The sequence below is a fragment of the Myodes glareolus genome, chromosome 14 (genome assembly GCF_982192425.1).
Source record: "Myodes glareolus chromosome 14, mMyoGla1.1, whole genome shotgun sequence".
NCBI classification, from domain to species: Eukaryota; Metazoa; Chordata; class Mammalia; order Rodentia; family Cricetidae; genus Myodes; species Myodes glareolus.
The window spans coordinates 24,396,739-24,420,057 of NC_142039.1; the positions used below are offsets into that span (position 1 = coordinate 24,396,739).

The 23,319-nt window shown below is 35.8% G+C and overlaps 1 long non-coding RNA gene across 1 annotated transcript; it reads right to left on the reverse strand.

The window, feature by feature from the left end:
- Positions 1-798: 798 nt before the first annotated feature.
- On the reverse strand, positions 799-23,281 carry LOC125417451 (uncharacterized). Its single transcript, XR_007237132.3, has 4 exons — positions 23,186-23,281; positions 11,223-11,395; positions 6,060-6,184; positions 799-977 (listed from the first exon to the last, which is right to left on the reverse strand). It is a non-coding gene; the product is annotated as an uncharacterized LOC125417451 (long non-coding RNA).
- Between the last annotated feature and the right edge of the window lie 38 nt (positions 23,282-23,319).

The following is a 23,319-nucleotide window of genomic DNA, read 5'->3' on the forward strand; positions in this document are numbered from 1 at the left end:
GCCAGATGAGTGACAAGTAGTGAAGTTTGCATGTTATTATATGGAACAAAATGCTAGCCATTACATTCTTTTCTGGCTTCAGCACCTAAGAACCTGGAGAGGTAAAGACAGAGGTGATGGGGATAAGGATATAAAAAAGTAAATTGAAGATGAGTGTAGTCGATATATTGTCAATCATCTACCTATGTGATTCTGGAGGCCTTGCTTGATGCTTAGATTTTGCTGGCTTGAGCTATTCCATATTAAGAGAAGATGGTACATCCTTTGATTGGCATCAGTATCTGATTATACCATCACTTGTTGAATATTCTTGGCAGTGCACTTTTTCTATTTGCAACTGCTAACTAAGATGGTAGAAGTAATGAAAGTGTGCGACACAGTCAAGAACATTGTCAATCTTGTGGGAATAATAGTTGTACTAGGAAGGTCTTCTCTGCCTTTATTTATTTTTAATTCTTAAAATAAAACAAATAATCTTTTTCATTTTACATCCAAATCCCAGTTCCCACTCCCTCCCTTCCTTTCCTTCCCACCATCTAAGCTCTCACACTGCCCCCTATTCACTTTTCAGAGGGGGTAAGACACATTGCTTTGGGGAAGGTACAAGGCCCTCCCTTCTATATCTAGGCTGAGCAAGGTATCCATCCAAAGAGAATAGGTTATAAAAAAGCCAGTACAAGCAATAGGGATAAATCCTGGTGCCACTGCCAGTAGCCCTGCAGTCTACCCCAGCCAAACAACTGCCACCCACATTCAGAGGGACTAGCTTGGACTTACGCTGTTTACTTTCTTGTCTGACTGGAGTTGGTGAGCTCCCATTAGCTCAGGTAATCTGTTTGAGCGGGTATCCCCATCATGGTCTTGACCTCCTTGCTCATATTCTCACTCCTCCCACTCTTCAACTGGACTTTGGGAGGTCACTCCACTGCTCTAATGCAGGCACCATCTCTGTTTCCATTAGTTTCTGGATGATAGTTCTATGGTGATATTTAAGACATTCATCAGTCTGACTACAGTGCAAGGCCAGTTGAGAAATCCTCTCCTCTATTGCGTAGGGTCTTAGCTGGGGTTACCCTTCTGAATTCCTGGGAATTTCTCTAGTTCCAGTTTCCTTGCTAGCCCCATAATGGCTCCCTCAAACAAAATATCTCTTTCTTTGCTCTCATCGCTGTCCTATCCCCATCTCCCGAATCTCATTCCCTCAAGTTCACCTCCCCCTCCCCTTTTCCCCTCATCTTCTCCTTCTGTCCTCCCTCCCTGCAATCTCATAGTCCCAATTTGGTCAGGCAATCCTGTCTGCTTTTCCTTTCTAGGTGTGTATGTTTTTCTTAGGGTTCATCTTGTTACTTAGCTTCTCCTGGATCTTGAACTATAGGCTTAATATCCTTTACTTTACAACTAATAACTACTTATGTGTGAGTACATAGGTCTGTGTTACTTTACTCAGATTTTTTTTCAAGTTCCACCCATTTGCATGCAAATTTCAAGGTGTCATTTTTTTTACCACTCAGTAGTACTTTAATGTATAAATGTTTCATTTTTTTTTACCACTGAGTAGTACTTTAATGTATAAATGTTTCATTTTTTTGTCCATTCTTTGGTTGAGGGGCATCTAGGTTGTTTCCAGGTTCTGGTCATTACAAATAATGCTGCTATAAACATAGTTGAACAAATGCCTTTGTAGTATGATTGGGCATCTTTTGTTTATATGCCCAAGAGTGATATTGCTGGATCTTGAGGTAGGTTGACTCTCAATTTTCTGAGAAATCACCACATTGATTTCCAAAGTGGTTGTACAAGTATGCATTCCTACCAGCAATGGATGAGTGCTCCCTTTGTTCCACATCCTCTCCAGCATAAGCTATCATTAGTGTTTTTGATCTTAGTCATTCTGACTGGTGTAAGATAGTATCTCAGACTTGTTTTGATTTGCATTTCTCTGATTGCTAAGGATGTTGAACATATCCTTAAATATCTTTTAGTCATTTGAGGTTTTCCTGTTGAGAATTCTCTGTTTAGTTCTGTACCACATTTTTAATTGGGTTATTTGGAATTTTGATGTATAATTTCTTGAGTTCTTTATATTTTGGAGATCAGTCCTCTGTCTGATGTTGGGTTGGTAAAGGTTTCTTCCCATCCAGTAGGCTGTCTTTTTGTCTTATTGACAGTGTCTTTTGCTTTACAGAAGTTTCTCAGTTTATGGAGATCCCATTTATTTATTGTTGCTCTCAGTGTCTGTGCTACTGGTGTTATATTTAGGAAGTAGTCTTCTGTGCCCATGCATTGAAGACTACTTCCCACTTTTTCTTCTATTGTTTTCAGTGTGGTCAAATTTGTATTGAGGTCTTCAATCAGTTTGAACTTGAGTTTTATGCTTGATGATAGATATGGACCTATTTTCATTCTTCTTCATGTTGATATCCAGCTATGCCATCACCCTTTGTTGAAGATGCTTTCTTTTTTTCCATTCTATATTTTAGCTTTTTTTAATCAAAAATCAGGTGTTTATAGGTGTGTGGATTAATATCCAGGTCTTCAATTTGATCCAATTGGTCAACTTCTCTGTTTGTATGCCAGTACCAATCTGTTTTCATTACTGTAGCTCTATAATAGATAGCTTGATGCCTCTCAAAGTTCCTTTATTGTACAGGACTGTTTTTATCTTTCCTGGGTTTTTTTGTTTGTCCATATGAAGTTGATCATTATTCTTTCAAGGTCTAGGAAGAATTGTGTTGGGTTTTTGATGGGGATTGCATTGAATCTATAGATTGCCTTTGGTAGGATTGACATTTTTACTATGTCAGTCTTATCTATTCAAGAGCATGGAAGATCTTTTTATTTTATGGTATCTTCTTTAATTTTTTTCTTCACAGACTTAAATTTTTTGTTGAGCAGGTCTTTTACTTCTTCAGTTAGTGTTACCCCAAGATATTTTATGCTATTTGTGGCTATTCTAAAAGATGATGTTTCTCGGATTTCTTTCTCAGCGTCTTTTTTCATTTGTATATAGAAGGACTACTACTTTTTTAGTTGATCTTATATTCTGCCACATAACTGAAGTTATTTATCAGCTGTAGAAGTTCCCTAGTAGAGTTTTTAGAGTCACTTATAAATGCTATCATATAATCTACAAATAATGAAAGTTTGACGTCTTTTCACATTTGAATCCCCTTGATATCCTTATGTTGTCTTATTGCTCCAACCAGAACTTCAAGTACTATGTTGAGTAAATATTGTGAGAGTGTACAGCCTTGTCTTGTTTCTGATTTTAGTGGCATCATTTCTACTTTCTCTCCATTTAATTTGATATTGGCTGTTGAGCTTGCTGTATATTGCTTTTGTCATGTTTAGATATATTTCTTGTATCCATGATTTAAGACATTTATCATAAAGGGGTGTTGGGTTTTGTCTAATGCTGTTTCAAAATATAATGAGATGATCATATGGTTTCTTTCTTTCAGTTTTTTTATATGGTGGATTAAAATGATAGATTTTTGTATGTTGAACCATCTCCATACCTCTAAGATGAAATGACTTGATCATGGTGGTTAATTTTTTTTGATGTGTTCTTGGATTCGGTTTTCCAGTATTTTATGTTCATGAGTGAGATTGGCCAGTAATTGTCTTTCTTGGTTCTGTCATTATCAGGTTTTGGTATCAGGGTGACTATAGCCTCATAAAAAGAGTTTGACAATGTTTTTTCTGTTTCTTTTATGTGGAACACTTTGAGGAGTATAGATATTAACTCTTTGAAGTTCTGATAAAATTCTGCACTGAAACCATCAGTCCCTGGGCTCACTCTTTTTCTTTCTCTCTTTCTCTCTTTCTCTCTCTCTCTCTCTCTCTCTCTCTCTCTCTCTCTCTCTTTCTTTCTTTCCTTCTTTCTTGTTTGGAGGCTTTTGATAACAGTTCATATTTTCTTGCAGGTTATAGTTCAATTTCAATTGTTAACCTGGTCTTGATTTAATTTTGGTAAGTGGTACCTATTCAGGAAATTGTCCACTTCTTTTAAATTTTAAAATTTTGTGGAGTATAGGTTTTTGACATATGACCTAGTAATTCTCTAGATTTCCTCAGTGTCTGTTGTTATGTCCCCTCATTTAATTTCTTATTTTGTTAATTTGTATATGGTTAATTTTAGAGTAGGTTCCATATTTTGTTGAGAAGAAGGTATATTACTTTTTGTTTGGGTGGAATATTCTGTAGATGTTTGCTAAGTCCATTTGAGTAATGACATCTGTTAGTTCTCTTATTTCTCTGTTAAGTTTCTGTCTGGTTGACCTGACCATTGGGGAGAGTGGGTTGTTGAAGTCTCCTACTATTAGTTTGTCATGTTTGATATACAATATGAGCTTTAGCAACGTCTCTTTTACACTTCACCTGCTTGTTTCTTAGGTCCATTTGATTGGAAAATCTTTTCCCAACCTTTTTCTCTGAAGTACTGTCTGTCTCTGAGGTTGAGGTGTGTTTTTTGCATACAGCAGAAGGCTGGATTCTATTTTCTTATCCATTCTTTTAGCTTGTGTATTTTTTTAGGTGAATTGAGTCCATTGATATTAAGAGATATTTATGACTAGTGATTGTTAATTCCTATTATTTTTTGATGGCAGCATGTGTGGTTCCCTTATTAGGGTTTTGTTGGTATGAGGTTATCTGTTGCCTGCATTCTTGTGGGTGTATTTAGCTTCCTTGGGTTGGGGTTTCTAGTAGTTTCTATAGGACTGTATTTGTGGATATGTATTGTTTAAATCTGGTTTTGTAATGGAGTATCTTGTTTTCTCCATCGATGGTGATTGAAAACTTTGCTTAGTATAGTAGTCTGGGTTTGCATTCATGGTCTATTAAGTGTCTGTAGCAATCTGTCCCAGACGTCGAAAGAAAGACAATGCTTCATACTAGAATATTAAACAATCTTTACACAACTGTGCAGTAAAAAAGTACAATGACCTCAAAAAGTAAACAATGTATAAGTATCTTGATCAGAGGTAGAAATATATAATACAATATGATAAATATATCCTAAAACTGTATCAATATACAAAATGTCTTAAACAGAGGTAGAAACATGCATGAATAAATATGACAAAATAATTTTGCATAGGTGTACAAATATTTTATACAGAAATAAGAGTATATCCAATATAACAAATATAATTTGAATTTATATCAATGTGCAAGAATCTATACCAATGTAAATGATCTAATAAATAATAGCTCACAAGTATTCACTATATTACTCACTATTATCATTACTAGTGTGAATAAGCTCACACAATATACCTATTATCTCATTCAATTCCCCTTTTTTCCAGAGAGATCTCTCAGCCTACATAATTTCCACCACAACCCCATCCCTATACTAGTAATCATCAGCCCTTAAATGTTGTCTACTAACTTTTTTGGGAGAAGAGTCACTGCTGCTAAAATTACTCCCAGCTATCATGGTGGTGATATTCTTTTTATGGGATCCTGTAAATCTAAATAATGTTTAAGTTCCAAGATTACTGTCTGGTATAATTACAAATCTTCTCTAAGTAGTCAATAGGGTTTTTCCAATGCTCTTATTTGGGGTTCTGGTCAGAAGGTTGTAAGAAGGTCCGCCATTTCAGCTAAATAAGTTGCACCATCTTGAGCAACTGGTACTTAAATCTGGTCTTATAGTAGCACTATCAGCATCATGATGCCATACCAACCATGTGGGGTCATTGTTATGGGGCCCCATCTTCTTCCTGGAAACTTCAAAGAGTACTGCAGGAAAATCTATTGTTCATTGTGAAAAACTTAAACATTATTCATATAGACTAATATTCAATAAAAGAGATGATATACACAAAATTAATATAGAGAAATGTAAAATATTTCCTAAAATTTTTCTTTTCTCTGTCCCATACTAGATGGCTTGTGACATGAGACAGAAACTCTGAATTTTTCTTTTAATAACATGCTTGAATTTAGAGAAGGATAGCCATTTTCTAACTCCAAAGTTAGCTTTCATTTTTAAGTGAGTTTATTACTCACTTAAGTGAGTTTATTAATCATTATATAAAATGAATTTTTACCCTCAGATGTTCTGTCCTCATAAGTCATATTCTTTTTGCTTGGTGATCCTTTCTGGATAGTTACTTTTCCTTTTTAGGAATCCATAAGTCCAGGGTCTCTTGACTTTTTGAAGATGAGTATTTTCCTGCAAAGACAAGAACAGAACCCTGCATCAACCTTTATGAGGTTTTCTAACCAAACAGTCACCCTTGTACATGGGCTGTCATTTCTCTTTCTCAAGAGGTTTATCATTTTCAAAAGGAATCTTTATTAATTATGATGGTATCCATAGCTTTTGTTCTCCTTCCACGGAAGCAAGAGCAAAACCCCTTCCCCAATGGAGCATTGTTTTTATTCTGAGGTCAACACATTCTTGAAATACTCCAACTAATTTAATTCAGAAGTTTTTTTTCCTATTATTCAGTGTCTTCCTGCTGCTGTTGTTCCTTTTTCATTAGCATTAAGAAAATTCAGTGTTAATAAAGTCTCGGGCAATCTCTTCCTTAGGGTATTTCTACCCCTTTCTCTTTGTTTAACATATCCTTGATAGTTTGGTTTGATCTTTCTATTGCTGTCTGTCCTGGTAGATTTGTTTTGTATACCTGTAATATATTATAATATTATATAATTATAATATTATATAATTATAATAAGCAAAAAACTGTTTCATTTTCTTAGAGACATATGCTGGACCATTATCTTTCTTCATTTGTGCAGGTATACCCATGATGGCCATAACTTCTAATAAATGTGTGATTAATGTATAAGTCTTTTACGAGCTCAAGGCAGTTGTCCATTGAAAACTTGAAAAATTGTCAATGGTGTGGTGTACATATTTTATTTCAACAAATTCTGTACAGTGGAACACATTCATCTGTCAGATTTCATTCCTTTGAGTACCCTTTGTGTTACTCCTTGAAGGTAGGAGTGTTTGGTTATAGAATAAGCAAGTAGGGCATCTTTTTATAATTGCCTTAGCTCACTACCATGTAATAGAAAACTCTTTCTTTAAACCTTTCCTATTGGCATGATTTTTTTTATGAAATTCTGAGGCCTTCAGCACACTTCCAATCAATAACCATTCTATTTCTCCATTACCTTGTGCTAGAGGATCTGGCAGACCTATGTGAGATTAGATGTGTTTTATGTATATGGGACAAAGCCTATTTCTGATTATATCTTGAATCTGAACAAATGATGAAGTCAATTCTGTATCATCTGGTATAAATTCAGTAGTTTCAATATGCAAGGCAACACTTGCTACATATTGCATATAAGTAACTTTTTTGAGAGATTCTTTAAAATCCATTATTACCATGAAAATAGCATATAACTCCGCCTTTTGAACAGAATTATGAGGGATTTTTTTCTACCTTACTTACATCTTCTGAATTGTAACCTGCCTTTTCTATTTGCATCACTACAAAATGTATGGGCTCCAGTTATTGGTGCATCAAATAGAATTCAGGGAAGAATCCAAGCAGTTCTATTTATAAGGCTAATTCTATAGCTCTTGGAATAATTGCTATTAATCTCTCTGAAAAATAGCACAAACACTTTGCCAGGGTTCACTGTCTTCTCATTTTTTTTTAATTTCACCAGTTGTGAAATTAAAGGCACTATAATCTCTTGTGGGTTTATCTCTGTTAGTTCTCAAAGTCTTAATTTTCCTTTTATAATTAATTCAGAGACTTTTTTCACATAAGCTTTAAATTTTTTACTTGGTTTACATGGTAAAAAGACCCATTCTAAAATATTACCTTCTCTCTGCATTTAAGGTCCTGTAGGGGAAATGCTGGAAGGCAATATGACTAGAATGCAATTAAGATTTGGATCTACCCTATAAATATGAACCTCCTGTATTTTCTCTTTAAAGACAGTCAATTATTTCTCAGCTTCAGCTGTTAATTCCCTGAGACTATTTAAGTCTTTTTCACCATCTACAGTTTTGTTTAAACGAAATATTAGATTAGGTGTTATCCCAATATCTGGTCATAGACTGGAAATATCTCCTAACATTTTTTGAAAGTCATTAAGAGTCTGTGTTTAGTCTTTCCTAATTTGTGCATTTTGTGTTCTAACTTTCTGTATATCTATTTATAACAAGCAATTGACAGAATTTCCTCTCTGTATCTTTTCAGGAGAAAATTGTAATTTCCATTTAGACAAAACTTTCTTCTTCAAACATTTATTCTAAAATAATTGCATTTGAATGAGACAGCAAAATGTCATCCATATAATAATAACTTATATATTATGAAATTGCTTATGTATTATTTCAATGCCTGACTTACAAAGTATTGGCCCAAGGTGGGGTTATTGATCACTGCTTATGGGAGAATGGTCCAGTGATATCTCTTAGTAGGCTGATAATTATTATAAATAGGCACTCTGAAGGCAAATGTTTCTCGGTTCTTTTAAGAAACAATCTTCTAAATCTATAACTTTAAGAGGCCATAACTTAGGTAATAGAGAAGGTAAAAAATTTCTAGATTGGGGAGGTCCCATAAGTTCAATTACCGTGTTGAAAGCTCTTAGATCTGCCACCATTCTCTATTTTACATCTTTCTTTTCAACAACAAATACAGGAGAATTCCAAGGGCTGCATGATTCTTCTATATAGTGAACATCTAGTTGCTCATGTGCCAGCTGTTCTAAAGCCTATAGTTTTTCTTCTGTTAAAGGCCATTGTTTAATCCACCTTGATTTCTCAGTTAACTATTTTAAAGGTAGGGCTGTTAGTAACTCTGAAAATATGCTAATTGCTTTGTCTTTTTGTATAGCCTAAATGGCTAGTGACCTTTGTTTATAGCACTTTATAATATCCTTCCCAGAAACATGAGTTTTTGGAACTGCAGGAATGTAAAAATGGGCAGTCCATTATTACAGTATGTCATGATCCCATAAATTCACTGCTATGTTAGCTACATATGTCCTCAGTCTTTCTTTTTGGCCTTTGGCCCTATTCATTCAACCCATCTTGTGCTTTGTTTTATTTGAGATAGGTTTTTATTTCATAGGAATTGAACATCTGCCTCTTAAAGAGGCCAATTTGGATGTCAAGATTCTGGAGTAATGATAGTCACATCCACACCTATGTCCAGTAATCCCTCAGTTACAATGTTATTTATATGCACTGTTAGCATTGATCCTTGATCATTTAGATCAAGACTTATAGAAGTCTGCCGAAATAAACGTTTTCTATTTCCTATTGGAGTTTTTGTTTTATCATCAATGTCTATTCCATCATCCAGAACAGTATGTTTTTTTAATAATAGGCCCTTGATTTTTTAATTTTCCTCATGAGTCATGTTCTCCACAGTGACTGGGAATGAATTGACCATGTTTTACATGGGAGCCTGACAGAGGTCCCTCAAGGAGTTACTCAATGGTATCAGGTTACCTTGTCTGTCTTTTGTTAATCTACATTCATTGGTCCAATGTCGGCCTTTGCCACATCTCTTACATATTCCAGAAATTTTTGCCATTTCCAGAGGAGATATTATTTATAGAAATTCTTTGCCTACATCCTTCTTATGTGTCTTTTTCTATCACAGTTAAAACATTTGACACTTTGATGTCTCCTCATATCATTGAAAATTGTTTCTCCTACCAAGACGTAGTACTATAGTCAAATTTCTTAATGTTCACTGTATGCAGGATACATTAATCTATTGGTGTTGATCTGATCTTTAAAGGCCCAAGCATCTTTTTTCATTCTGAGTTGGCATTTTCAAAAGCCAGAGATACAATAAGTACACATCTAGCTTCTGGGTCTGTTTCTTCTGGTTGTACAACCTTAGTTAATTTTTTTGTAAAAAAGTAACTAAAGTCTTCTCTCTGACCCTGATTAACCCTGGTATAAGATTCAATTCTCTTTGCTGATTCTTGAATCCTGTCTCAAGCATTTAAAGCTGCTGTGTTGCATAGGGACAAGCTGTGTTCATTGTAGAAAGCCTGAGCCTGAGGAACCCTCTCCAAATATTTGATCTTGGGAAGTCTCAAATCCTTTTGTTTTTCCCTGTTGTTCTAAAAGTTTTACATTTTTCATAAATAACATTTCCATAGCAGCTCTGGTCTGTCTTCTAGGACTGCTAAGACTAATTGAAGCTAATCATGTGGGGTTGTTTTCTTTTTTGAAGCACACATTTTCACCATTTTCCTATCAAATGGTAGTGCAAGCCATAAGACATTATTGCTTGTTTAATTTTCTTTAGATTGCTCATACTTATAGGTCACCATATATTTCATTATTATTTTCTTTGACTATCTTAGGGCACTTTGTACCAGATGACTTCTCAGAGAAGGTTACTGGATAAGTAGCTACAACTCTGGCTAAGTCATCCTTGACTTTGACCTGTACTATCAAGGCTAAATCCTGTTCTTGTACCTTTGCTCCCTGCTCATCAGTTCCAATAATTTCTTAAATTGTTTCAAATCTTTTCTCCACTGTCTTTTGTAAAGTCTGAATCTCCAGTCCTGTGTGCCGCTCTAGTGCTCTCATTTGTTCATTTAGCTTCTGATCCTTATTCTGGACATATGATTCCAATTTATGAAATTTTTTTCAGTAAATCCAATGTCTCATCCTTGGACATTGGATGGCATGCATGTTGCCTTCCTGGAAAGATACCTTATCTGTTAACCTATCATTACTTTTCAACAATTTCTGATTGTTAAATTCAACAGTATGAATTCTTTCAGATAGTTTTTCAGTACCCTTTGACAGGGACTGGATGTTTTTTACACTGCTTCTGTACAGTATAGCAAACTGATTCTGCATGCATTGTCACCTATGTAGATACTGATAAAATATGATTTGGTTAAAAAAATAAGAGCAGTTATTTAAGACAATTAAAGTGATTCCATACACACAGAGAGTCTTTGTTGGCTTTCTGTCAGTCATATACTATCTCTGTGTGCTGCCAACAGAGTAATGCCATGTAGATTGCAATGTTAAAAAAACAGAATGTGGGCTGCTGTGGGAAAAAAAATTGGGGTCCTAGGTAGTGGCACGTAGGCCACAGGTGGGCAATAAATGTGCCTAGGCTGATGTGAACTCAGTCCCATGTTGGCCAGCCAGATGAAGTGAAACATGTCAGATGGGAAGAATGGAGATCAAATAATCCCACACTTGCTCTGAGTAGGGTATAATAAGGTTTTTCTTTATTAAAAGGGAAACTCACAGATAAGAAGGAGGAAACAGGAACAGGGTCTAACTTCTAGGTGTGGCACATGGGAAGAAGAATCCGAGTGAACACTCCTGTGGGCTTGTTTGTACTCAAAGGCCACACCCCATCTGGTCCAGTCCCCCAAAGGCCATTGGCTGAAGGAGGTACCCCATAAAAAGGACTTTCACCTAGGAAGGTCAGGAGAGGAAGGCAGGATTCAGGATTATAGTCATAATTTTATGCTAAAAGACTCACACATTCCTAAAATAATTGAAAAGTATAAGTTCATCAGCATTTTTGTTTCTTAGCAAATCAACTGACATTCAAAACATAATCCAAATTTAGTAAATCTTAGAACTTTAAGTTTTAGTGTAATTTGTTCATAATTGCAATAGTCATTACTTAAATAGAGACTTTTTTCTGTATGTTGAAGTATTTGAGTCCATTTAGAAAAAAAATCACAAAACTGTCTGTCTCTGGACTCCTCCCACATAATATCTACAAAAGACCAGGTAGACAACATTCTGACCTCCAATCCCTCTTTTTACTAAGGACCTATTTTTAGTTGAGGGTTGCTTAGGGGAGGGTAAAACACTTTGTAAAATATGGATGTGGCCACTTACTTGTTGATTCCTAGGTTCAAGTGGATGGCTTATATAGACAATACTGACTGGACTTAGTGTGTTATATATAAAATAAATGACATAAGTTAGAAGAGTGACTTGTTGAGGAGATATAGAGGGGAGTTGTAGGGGGAAATGGTAGATAGATTTGCTCATATTTCAATGTACATATGAATAAGATTTTCAAGAACAACAAAATATAAATAAATTACCATAGTAGTATTATTATATTTGTATTAAAAGGAGACATTAATTTTATGTAATGACCCATGAAAAATCTATGTAAAATGGGTTATGTTTTACTTATAAATTAATTATACTGTATAAACATCTTTACTGCCAATATTTAGTCCTTTCATGCAGAGTTAATGACTGTTTGGAAGAAAGTTAATTAATCTTACTGTCATCTGTCTGCTCAATGCTCTGTTACTAATCTAACTGCTTTAAAGTCTAGAAACTTTGACCTTTGTCCATTTCTTCCAGATAAGGTCAGTGGCTGCCCCAGAACTGATTGCATAAACAGTGTAATTTGTATGCTTGCTGCTTGCTTTCTATTGCAAAAGCAGAATTTAAGTGTGTCCTTTCAAGCTCAAATAAAAATCTTAAAAATTATTTCAATAGCTTTTCTTGTTAAAAACAATTCCCATATGTTTTAAAAATCAAATTCAGGGAGATGTTAGTGTGTCCTGTGTGTCTTCCCTGGAGGGTATTTACACAATGATTTTCTTTCACTTTTTCTTTTCTTTTCTATTTTTTAAAAAATGTTTGAGATTACAAATACATTACTCAGTTTGTTTTACTCCCTTTATATCAGTGTGTCTCAACCTAATGTAGTGACTGCAAACTATAAAATTATTTTTTCTGCTTCATAACTGCAATTTTGCTACTATTATGAATTGCAATGTAACTACATGCATTTTCTGATGGTCTTAGGTGACCCCTGTGAAACGGTTATTCAAACCCCAAAGGTGTCATGACCAACAAGTGAAGAATCACTGTTCTAAACTTTCTGATATATATCTCCCAATTCTTTTGTAAATCCATGGCCCCTTTTTATTAATTTCTATTTTCACTGAGTAAGCAATTAGTGTATCTTTCCATGGGGAACACCAAGGTTCACTTTCCTAACTTTTGTAAGATACCCATAGATCTTTGTGTTGGTTAAGGCCTCATGAGTTTTTCCTCTGTTCAGTTTAGAATGACTTTTGGTGCTATCCTTGTTCAGTCATATTTAGGCAGTCATGTTGGTAAAACCTTATTAGTGTAGCTTCTGACATTACTAGGAGATAAAATCTCACAGTAAACTTCATAATCCTCTGACTTTTGAAGTCTTTCTCCCTCATCTTCTTCAATATTCCCTGAGCCTTGGGTGCAAGTGTACTTTGCAGATGTATCCATTGGACTGGCTTAGTTTTGGGTGTAGTTTCCTGTAGTGATATCTCTGTTGCAAAGAAAAGGGGATTTCTGTTTCTTTGAGAAGGGAATCAAAGACAGCAATGCAAAGAGATAATAATTTTTTTATTAATGGAATATCCCTTTTGCTGAAGACATAAATTATTCTTGTCATTACACATGGACAAATCAACCTACTGATACTGGAAAGTACTTTGTATGTTACCAGAAGGGAAAAGTAATTATCACTCTGAACCAGCGACAAACCAGTTATCTGCCTGCAATATATATTGTTGCAACCATGGCTCAAATGTTATGGAAATAACCAGTTACTTTTTCAAAATTGGATTTAAGGTCCACACTATGACATAGGGCTCACACTTGACATTGTGAAAGTTGACAAGAACCTGCAAGCACATAGGTCATAGGCTGTCATAGAGGAAAAAAATTTGCTATTATTCTGGTAAATGAACACGGCAATAAAATGACTCCTAAAGTTATATTGCTGTACTCATAGAACAGCTTATCACTGAACCTTCATCAGAGAAGCTTATTCTTTTAGTAGATGATAATTAACACAGAGACCCAGAACTGAACAATGTGCAGAGTAGAAGACATTGGAACACTCAGCACTAAATGGGATGTCTTTATAAACCCCTCCCATCAAGGATTAGGTATCCATATTAAAGATGAGGAAGAAAGATTATAACATCCACTGGTGACAAATGACTCCAAGAAAACAGTGTTTTCCTAAAACAACAGAGATTAAGTACATGTAAACTGGCAGTGACCATGAGAGCATGTACAAGGTCTACACAGGCTCAAACCTGAAAAACTTCCAGCACTGAAAAGAGGAAGTAGAAAAATTTTCATCCCTAACCAAGAAGTTATCTGTAGTTGTTATCTGCTGGAAAAGAGAAAATTATTTTTCCCAATGGTGTGTCATTGTGTGCATAAATCACTCCAGGCCAACAGACTCCATGCCCAGATGTAGTAAACTAAACCAAAACAGATTCTAATTGTGTGTGTGTGTGTGCGTGTGTGTGTGTGTGTGTGTGTGTGTTCTTTTTGGGGGGGTTGCTTTGGTTTTTTTTTCTTTTAATTTAGTTTTGTTAGCTTACTTGTTTTAATTTTCATTTTTTTGACTTCTCTTTTCAGAAAGACACATACACACACACACACACAGACAGAGAGAGAGAGAGACAGAGACATAAGAGAGAATGAAGTTGAGTGGGTAGATAGGTGGGAAGGTTCTGGGAGGAGTTACGGAGAAGAAATAATATAATTAAAATAGATTGTAGGAAAAACTTTTAACTAAAATTCTCTTGTCGCTCCAGAAAGAAACTGGTAACTGCCCTTATGTCTTTGGGTAGCATGGAGCCTCCTTAAATCTCTCCTGACCTCTGCACTTGGATACATAAGGGCCCAATATTGGTCTGGTATTTTGCAATTGGTCATGATTGCTGTGTTCAGGGGCATTAATCTTGTCATTCCCAGAGAACAAGGTCTAAAGTGTTTATTCACTTCAACCAGCAATATAGTAGCATTCTCTCTTCCCCATATCCAAGTGAACAATTACTGTCATTTTTGTTATTCATGATGGCCTTTCTGACTGGGATAAGAAGGAACCTTAAAGCAGTTTTATCAGCATTTCCCTGGCACATAACAAAGTTGAGCATTTTTAAAATGTTTGTTAACCAATTGTAGTTCTTCATTTGAGAACTTGCCATTCAATTCCACAAATCATTGGGCAGTTTATTTTCTTGGATTTTTTTCAATACACCAATCCTTAGCCATATGTTTAAATATTACAGATTTTTCTCCAATTCTAGAGGTTGTTGCTTCATTTGACAGTTTTTTTTTTTTTTGCTGTATGGAAGCCCTTTAGTTTTATGAGACTCCTTTTGTCAAATTTTGGTATTTTCCCTCAAACTAATTGGAGACCTCTTTGGAAAATTGTTACCTCCATCTCTAAGTTAAAATTTATTCCTTAATTTTTTTTCTAGTAGTTTCAAGTTATCATGTCTTACATTGAGTCTCTGTTCTATTTGAAATTGAGTTTTGCACAAGGTGAGAAGTAAGGACGTAGTTCATTTTTATGAAGCTGAAATTCTGCTTTCGAAGTAGCACTTATTGAAGATGCTGTCTTTACTCCAATATATATTTTAGCATGTTTTTCAAAGATAAGGTAATTGCATTTGCATAGAATTATATCTGGGGCCTCTATTTTATGTGTGTATTTATCTGTCAATATCATGGAATTTTTGTTAGTATGACTCTATAGCACAATTTTAGACCATATCAGATATGTTAATATGCCTAAAAATATTCATTCTGTTTAAAATCGCTTTGTATATTATTGGTCTCTTGTACTACTACAAAGATTTGAAAATTACTTTTCTCTATGTCAATGAAGAAACATTCTGATATCTTAATTGGGATTGCATTGCATCCATTGACTACTTTTGGTAAATAGCTATTTCATAATATTAATTTCTTCAATTCACAGACATGGATAGTCTTCTCATATTTCAGTGCCTTCATCAATTTTTTTAGTGTCTTAATGTTTGTATTGTAGAAACATTTTACTTGATTAGTTTTACTCTTAGTTGTCTGCATGAGCATACATGCGTGTGTGTGTGAGTGAGTGTGTGTGTGTGTGTGTGTGTGTGTGTGTGTTGTGAATGGGATTGCTTCCCTGAATTGTTTTCCAATATGTTTGCCATTAGACAATTATTGACTTTGAAAGTTATTTTATATTCTATCACTTTGCTGAAAGTATATCAATTCTAACGGTTTTCTTGGCACAATAAAATGAAATAATAAAAATTTCAGGTAAATGGATAGAACTGGAGAAAATTATATTAAATGGAAGTTACCCAGGGCACAAAAGAAACTGTTTCATGCTCAGTCTCTTAGGTGTGTCTAGCTTTGTGTGTTAAAACATAGAATTCATGTGAAAACTAAAAAGTTAGAAATGTTACTGTCTGCAATATGTATTTAGGGAGGGAGAAGGATAGAGTATAGGTGAAATTAGAAAGATTAAATACTTGGGACAGAAAGGTATGAGAATTTAGTACATTAATGAGTAAGGGGAAATGAGAGACCAAGAGAAGAGTTGGCTAAAATGAACTACTACTTGGGACTTACAAATCTTAAACACAAATAAGTATATAGTAATATGATAGTGGAACAGATGTCACATGAAAGAATGTAAGGACGATACTGGAAGTTAAATGTTTAATTGAGAAAGTGAGGTGGCAGCTGAATTACCTCACTCAGGATGTTATTTTCTTGTTCCATTAATTTGCATGCAAATTTCAAGATGTCATTGCTTTTTACGAGTAGTATCCTAGTGTACAAATGCACAACATTTTCTTTATTCTTTTTTCAGTTGAAGGGAATCTAAATTGTTTCCATGTTCTGGCAATTATGCATAATGATGCCCAGGAATCCACAAGGATAACTCCAGCTAAGACTTTAAGCAAAAGTAGAGAGGACACCAAAACTGACCTTCTCTTATAATCAAATTGATGACTACCTTAATTGTCATCATAGAACATTCATCCACCAACTGAAGGAAGCAAACAGAGATCTACAGTGAAGCACTGGTCTGAGGTACCAGAGAGCAGTCCAAGGGAGGAAAGAGCAATAATATGAGCACAGAGGTAAAGACTATGATGAAGATATCCATAAAAACAGCTGACCTGAGCTAGGGAGAACTCATTGACTGTGGTCTGATAGTGGGGGGGGGGTACCAGCATAAGACCAAACCTGGGCCCCTAAATGTGTAGTACAGTTGTGGGACTTGGGCAGTCTATGGGTTACTTCTAGTGGTACTATGATTTATCCCTAGTGCTTGAACTGATGTCTTGGAGCACATTCTCTTTGGAGGGATACAAGTCTTAGCCTGGATATGGGGGAGGGCTTTGGTCTTTCCTCAAAGTGAAGTGTCAAACTTTGTTTACTCCCATGCAAAGCTTTGCCCTTTCTGAGGGGTAGATGGGAAAGTAGGGTGGGTGATGCACGATTAATAAAAACTCAGAAACAGAAATTGGTGCCCAACCTGAAGGGCAGAAAAACAAAGCAATCAGCCACTGACTCTTACCTCTACCTCAGTCCAAAATGGTAATCCTGCCTCCAGGAATCTCAGAATGAGACTGAGAGTTGTCTTTTGTCATTTTACAATCTTCTCTGGTTCTTAGGTGTTAAGGATGTGCACTGCTACCAGCTGGTTTCTGTGGCAAGCTAATGTGGATACAGGTTTAAAGGTGTGTGTCATTGCTGCCTGGTCTCTAAGGCTGGACAGTATGTCTGTTTTACCTTTTTAATCCTTAGGCAAGCTTTTTTATTAAAACAAATGAAATGCCAGTACAGCGTGTGGGGGGGAGGGTGGGTTAAGAAGAGAGGAGGAAGTGGGAATGGGGATAGCTATGTAAAATAAGAAAAGATCATATTAAAAAATCTTAATAAAAATCAAAAACATAACAAATCTTTAAAAAATAAAAATTGGGAACTGGAGAACAAAGCAGATTTCTGGAAATGCTGTCCTCTGGATAAGAAATGGTTGTTGCATACATGAACCAAGAGTAGGTATGGTTATCTGTACAAGATCAACCCAGTCAAACATTCTTGAATGAAGTGAGGAAGGCCTCTGAGGGCCCACAGTAGCTAAAGAGCAATTGGGAGCTGATGTCTGTATTGATAAGGAGGAAAATTTTACTTTGCGAATGTAGCTAGTAGCAGAATGTAACCTGTATAGTGGTGGATAGACACTTATACATACTTAAAAATAGTCTAGTTATGTGTATGAGAGTGTAGTAGGAGGCTGACTGTTGGTTCCCGGCTGCTCAGCCCCAAAATAATCACACAGAAGCTTTATTATATAAATCACTGTTTGGCCCATTAGCTCTAGCTTCTTATTGGATAACTCTTATATCTTAATTTAAACCATTTCCATTAATCTGTGTATCACCATGTGGTTGTGGCCTGCTAGCAAAGTTTCAGTGTTCTGTCTCCAGCTTCAACTTCATGACTTCTCCCTGATTCCACCTCTTTTCTTCCAGCATTCAGTTTAGTTTTCCCCACCCAGCTAATTTCTGCATTGCTATAGGTCCAAGCAGTTTCTTTATTGATCAATTGGCAATTTGATAAAGATTGCTATTTTAGTTGTCCTCTTCTGAAGAGGTAAAATTGGATGTTGAGATTTTGGAGCCATTTGATTTTCATCTACCCCTGTGTCTACCAGTCTGTCAATTTAATGCTATTTTTCTGTGTTGTTAACTTTAGTCTTTCATTGTTTATAAAAGTTTGCCAATGGCACTGAGTTTTGATTCTACTGTATGGACTGGCCTTGTGGGAGACTAGTCTGTTTGGATGCTCACCTTCCTAGACCTGGATAGAGGTGGGAGGACCTTGGACTTCCCACAGGGCAGGAAACCCTGACTGTTCTTAAGACTGGAGAGGGAGGGGGAGAGGGAATGGGGGGATGGAGAGAAATGCGAGGTGAAAATTTTTAATAAATAATAAATAAAAATAAATAAGTTTGCCAAAATATTTGCTTATAGTTTCTCCTGACAATTTTGTTTGTCTTCTAAAGTCATCATCTAGAGCAGTATGGATTTTTATAATAGGCATTAGATCCTTTAATTGCTCTGTGATGGGATTTCTGCATTTTTACAGGTAATGACTGAACCAAATTTTTCTTGGTGGCTTGAAAGGGTCTACACAATTTTTTTTTGATGGCAAAGGGTTATCTTGCCTGTCCCCTGCTGATTTGCATTCATTGGTCCAATGTCAGTCTTTGCCACACCTTCTGCATATTTGAGAAGGCTGGAGCCTTCTGTTTGGATTATCTCTATAAAAACACTGTTTCTAAAAATGCCCTGCCCAAAATTACTTTTTAGGTGACATTATTTACCACAATTAAAATATTTGACATTTTTACTTTTCTTTAGACTATTGGAAATAAATATTCCTATCCAAGTATCAACATATTATTAGATTCAATATTTACTGTATGTCAGATCCATTCCATTATGGGTGCTGAGGTTACCATTAAAGACCATATTACTTTTTGCATTATGAATTAGCATTTTCTGAAATCAAATATTCAATTAATATTTGTCTAACTTTTGAATCTGATATTATTCTAATTACTATTGAAATCAATCTTTGCAAAAGTTCAGTGAAGACTTCTTTAGGCTCTATATAATTTTGTTAAATGGCTCAATTCTCTTTTCTAATTCTTGAATCTTGCCCCAAGTATTCAAAGCTGAAGAACAGCAGCAGAATGGCCCACACCAAGGATTTGATCTTGGGAAATCTCATAACCTGTAACCCTACCTTGTTGTTTGATGGTATAGCCTCATCTCTTCACAACATATTCCATTGTAACTGAGGAGCAGATCCCAATACTGCTGTAACTAAATCTGTCCAGTCTTTTGGAATAATTCTGCTCTGAGTGGCCCATGAATTTAACATCTTTCTCACAAAAGGTGAATGCAAAACATATGAGACTATTGCTTCCTTAAATGTCTTCAAATCTAACATTTCTGTAGGTTCCCTGCATAGCCTTGTAGATATCTATCATCTATTGATGGTTCTTGAATGGTAACTGGATAAATTAAGGTTGATTTTTTAAAAAAAATAATCTTGGGCTGCTCCTCTGGAATTTCATAGTGTAAATATTAGGTTGGTTCTCCTCTAAATTCTTCCATCTGTGTTTGAATATATTTATTATCTGATTTAATAAATTTATCTAAGGCTTGTAATTTATCAGTCAAAATGGTATAATTTTTTCTGTATTCATTTGCAGGGCTTTCATATTGTCAATAGTGGCCTTTTCTAAGACTTGTATCTTTTGAGTCATAAGTTTTCCTAAGGTTTGCATATTATCAATCTCCTTTTGCTCTCTTTATCAGTAAATATTCCTAGAGCTTTTATCTTAGTGGTAAAGATTGTATTGTTCTGTTTAGTAATTATTTGAAAGGCCTCCATATTATCAGTCAATTTCTCATATAGTTATCAAACCAATTTTAATGATATGAATTACCAGACTGATTTTCATTATGATTAACATTATATCAGTCCCAGCCAAGTTGTTTATCTCCTTATTTATTTTATTCACATCCAATCCATAGTAGCAGTAAAGTGAGTCATAATTCCCTGCTTACCAGTTCCCAAGTATCTTACCAGTTCTCATCCTTGGAAGATGGGGCTATGTAGATGCAGTGAAGGCATTTGACCACCAGGAGGAGATGATGCCTGGAGGATTGGGTTATCTAAAGGTATTCAGATGTGAAGAACTTTGACCACCGTGTGAAGCCAGCATGGCCCCAAGGTAGCTAAGATTCAGCATGTTGGGCTAATGATCAAGGTGACTGGACAAGATTATGCCCCGGTGCCTGTGTAGAGTAGAACCCAAATTCTATTCCACATGGCAGTTGGGAGCAGCGGCACCCTGAACAAATGTGAAAGGTAGCAGGAACAGGTCCTGCTCCTGTGCATGTGCACACCAAGCAGAACCTGTATGGTGGCACAACTGAGGGCCAGGAGTCTACACCTGGGAAGGCAGAAACACGGAAGTCAGGGTGGGTTACATGCATTTGATCCAGAGAGTGGCCGTGTGGGAAAGCAATGTGTGAGAGAATGTTCATCCTCCACCAGACTGCAGAGCAGCCATGCTGGAAGGACGCACTCTAACTATTACCACGTTTGACATCAGACATTAAACAATTTATTTTCCTGCTTATTAAAGTGTAAAATCTGTGCAAAAATACTAAAGAGTAAATGGGGAGCCTGAACAGAGTCTCAAGCAACTGTTTACACCTGCCGCCGCTTGTTTCTCCTCCAAAATGACCACCTTTTACTAGGTCATGTACATCCCCAATGAAAATTCTGTCTCTTGGACCAAAATGCTCTTCTCAAATGGATAATGGGTGGGTGACAGAATTCCCATAACATAAGATAAAATGATAGAAACAAGGAAAATATTTAATTAGGATCCAAGAATATAATACAGAGGAAAATAGAAGATAAAAACAGGAATAAAAAATAATACTATAAGAAGTAAAATAGAAACAACTATCTGAAGTATTATTTCAATTATAGCCAAAATAACGTCAAATATAAAATATATAAGCATAGCACTTAAGATGGAATACAGGATAGATTATAAAAGACATTACTATCAATTGTCCTAAAGAGAAATTTAAATATATATAGGTAAATATAAATAATGAAGGAGGAATAAAGAGACAATGTGTAGATTTAAAATAAGATAAAGTAATGAATAAAAATGTGATAGTTAATCTTTTAAATCCAATAAAATATTTTAAATTATTTCTTTGTTAATTTCACACATGGATGCAATGTACTTTGATCATATTCATTCCTCATTTCCTCCCCAGACCCCTCCCAGATCAACCCCACTCCTCTACTCCTCTCTAAACTCCAAGTCCTTTCTTTATTTTTTTCTAAGTTAACAATTACCTTTTTTAGATACTTACATTTTTATTTTTGAACGTTCTTTGATGTTCTTACTATTTTTCCCTTTCATTGGAAATAGATTCTCTTCTCATACAATATATCTGATTAGAGTTTTCTCTTCCTCTATTCCTGCCAGTTCCTCCTCTCCTCCCTTCCCATCTGTATCCACTCCCTTTCTGTTTCTCACTAGAAATGAGCAGGCTTTTAAAAGATTAAAAAAAAAACAAGATAAAATAGAAAACCAAACAAAACCCATCACATTGAAGTTGAACAAGGCAAACCAATAGAAGGAAAGGAGCCCAAGAGGAGGCACAAGAACCAGAGACCTACTTGTTCACATACTCAGGAGTCCCCCAAAAAACAACCTGAAAGCTAGGATATATATGTAGAGGACCTGATGAAGTTGTCTACTCCTTCAGTTTCTATGAGATGATATGAGCTTTGCTCAGTAGATTTAGAGGGACTCTTTCTTCTCCATCCCTTCTGGCTCTTAAATTCTGTCTCCTCTTCCACATGAATCCCTGAGTTCAGAGAGGATGGATTTGATGGAGATATCCCATTTAGGGCTCTGTGTTCCAAGGTCTCTTTCTCTCTGAGTAATGTCTAGGTACAGATCTCTGTATTTGTTCCCATCTGCTGTAGAAGAAAGTTTCTTTGATATTGGCTGAATTATACAATGATTTATGATTACAGCAGAATATCACTAGGAGTAATTTTATCACTACTTTTTTACTTTTAAACCCAGAGGTATTTGGTTTTATACTAAGTATCTGGGTTATCTGGTCTTTGGTTCGTGGTCACCCAAGCAGTGTTGGGTAGGAGTTCCATCTCATGGAAGTGGCCTTAAATCAAATTAGATATTGGTTTGTTTCCCCTACTGTGCTAAGTCAAAGATGGGTCAATTATTTTTTTATAAATTTAGTTTTGAGTCTATAATGAAATGTAATCAGTTCTCCCATCCATTTCCTTTGTCAAAATTTGTGTATTTTTTTTTCATTTTTCTCTCATACGGTATATCCCAACCAAAACTTCTCTTCTCTCCCTTCCTCCCAGAGCCTGACTTCACCTATTTCCAATTCATTGCTCCTCTGTTTCCTTTCTGAAAAGAGCAGGCTTCCCAGTGATATCAACTGAACATGGCATAGCATGGTGCAATAAGACTAGTCATAAATCCTCATTTCAAAGCTAGATAGGACAACTCAGTAAGAGGAATACCCCCACTCCTACCATTAGGTGTCCAACAAAAACCCTAAGCTAAACTGTAACATGATGGGGGGGGCTGTTTGTTTGTTGGAGTTGTTCTGTCCTCCCACCAGGTCCCCACAATTTTTTAGTACCAGAGAAAATCACCCATACAGAGGACTCCGTAAGTTATAAAGGTGATTGGCCAATTAGGTCAGGCTTCTTACTGTCTAACTCTCACATCTTGATTAACCCATTTTTCCGATCTATGTTAGCTATGTGGCTCAGTACCTTTTTCAGTGGGACAGCTCACATCCTGCTGCTTCGGTAATCTGGACAGGCGTGGGAGGAATCAGCTTCCTCCTCCCCAGAATTCTTCTGCTCTCCTTGCATCATCTCCACTTCCTGTCTGGTTTTCCCGCCTA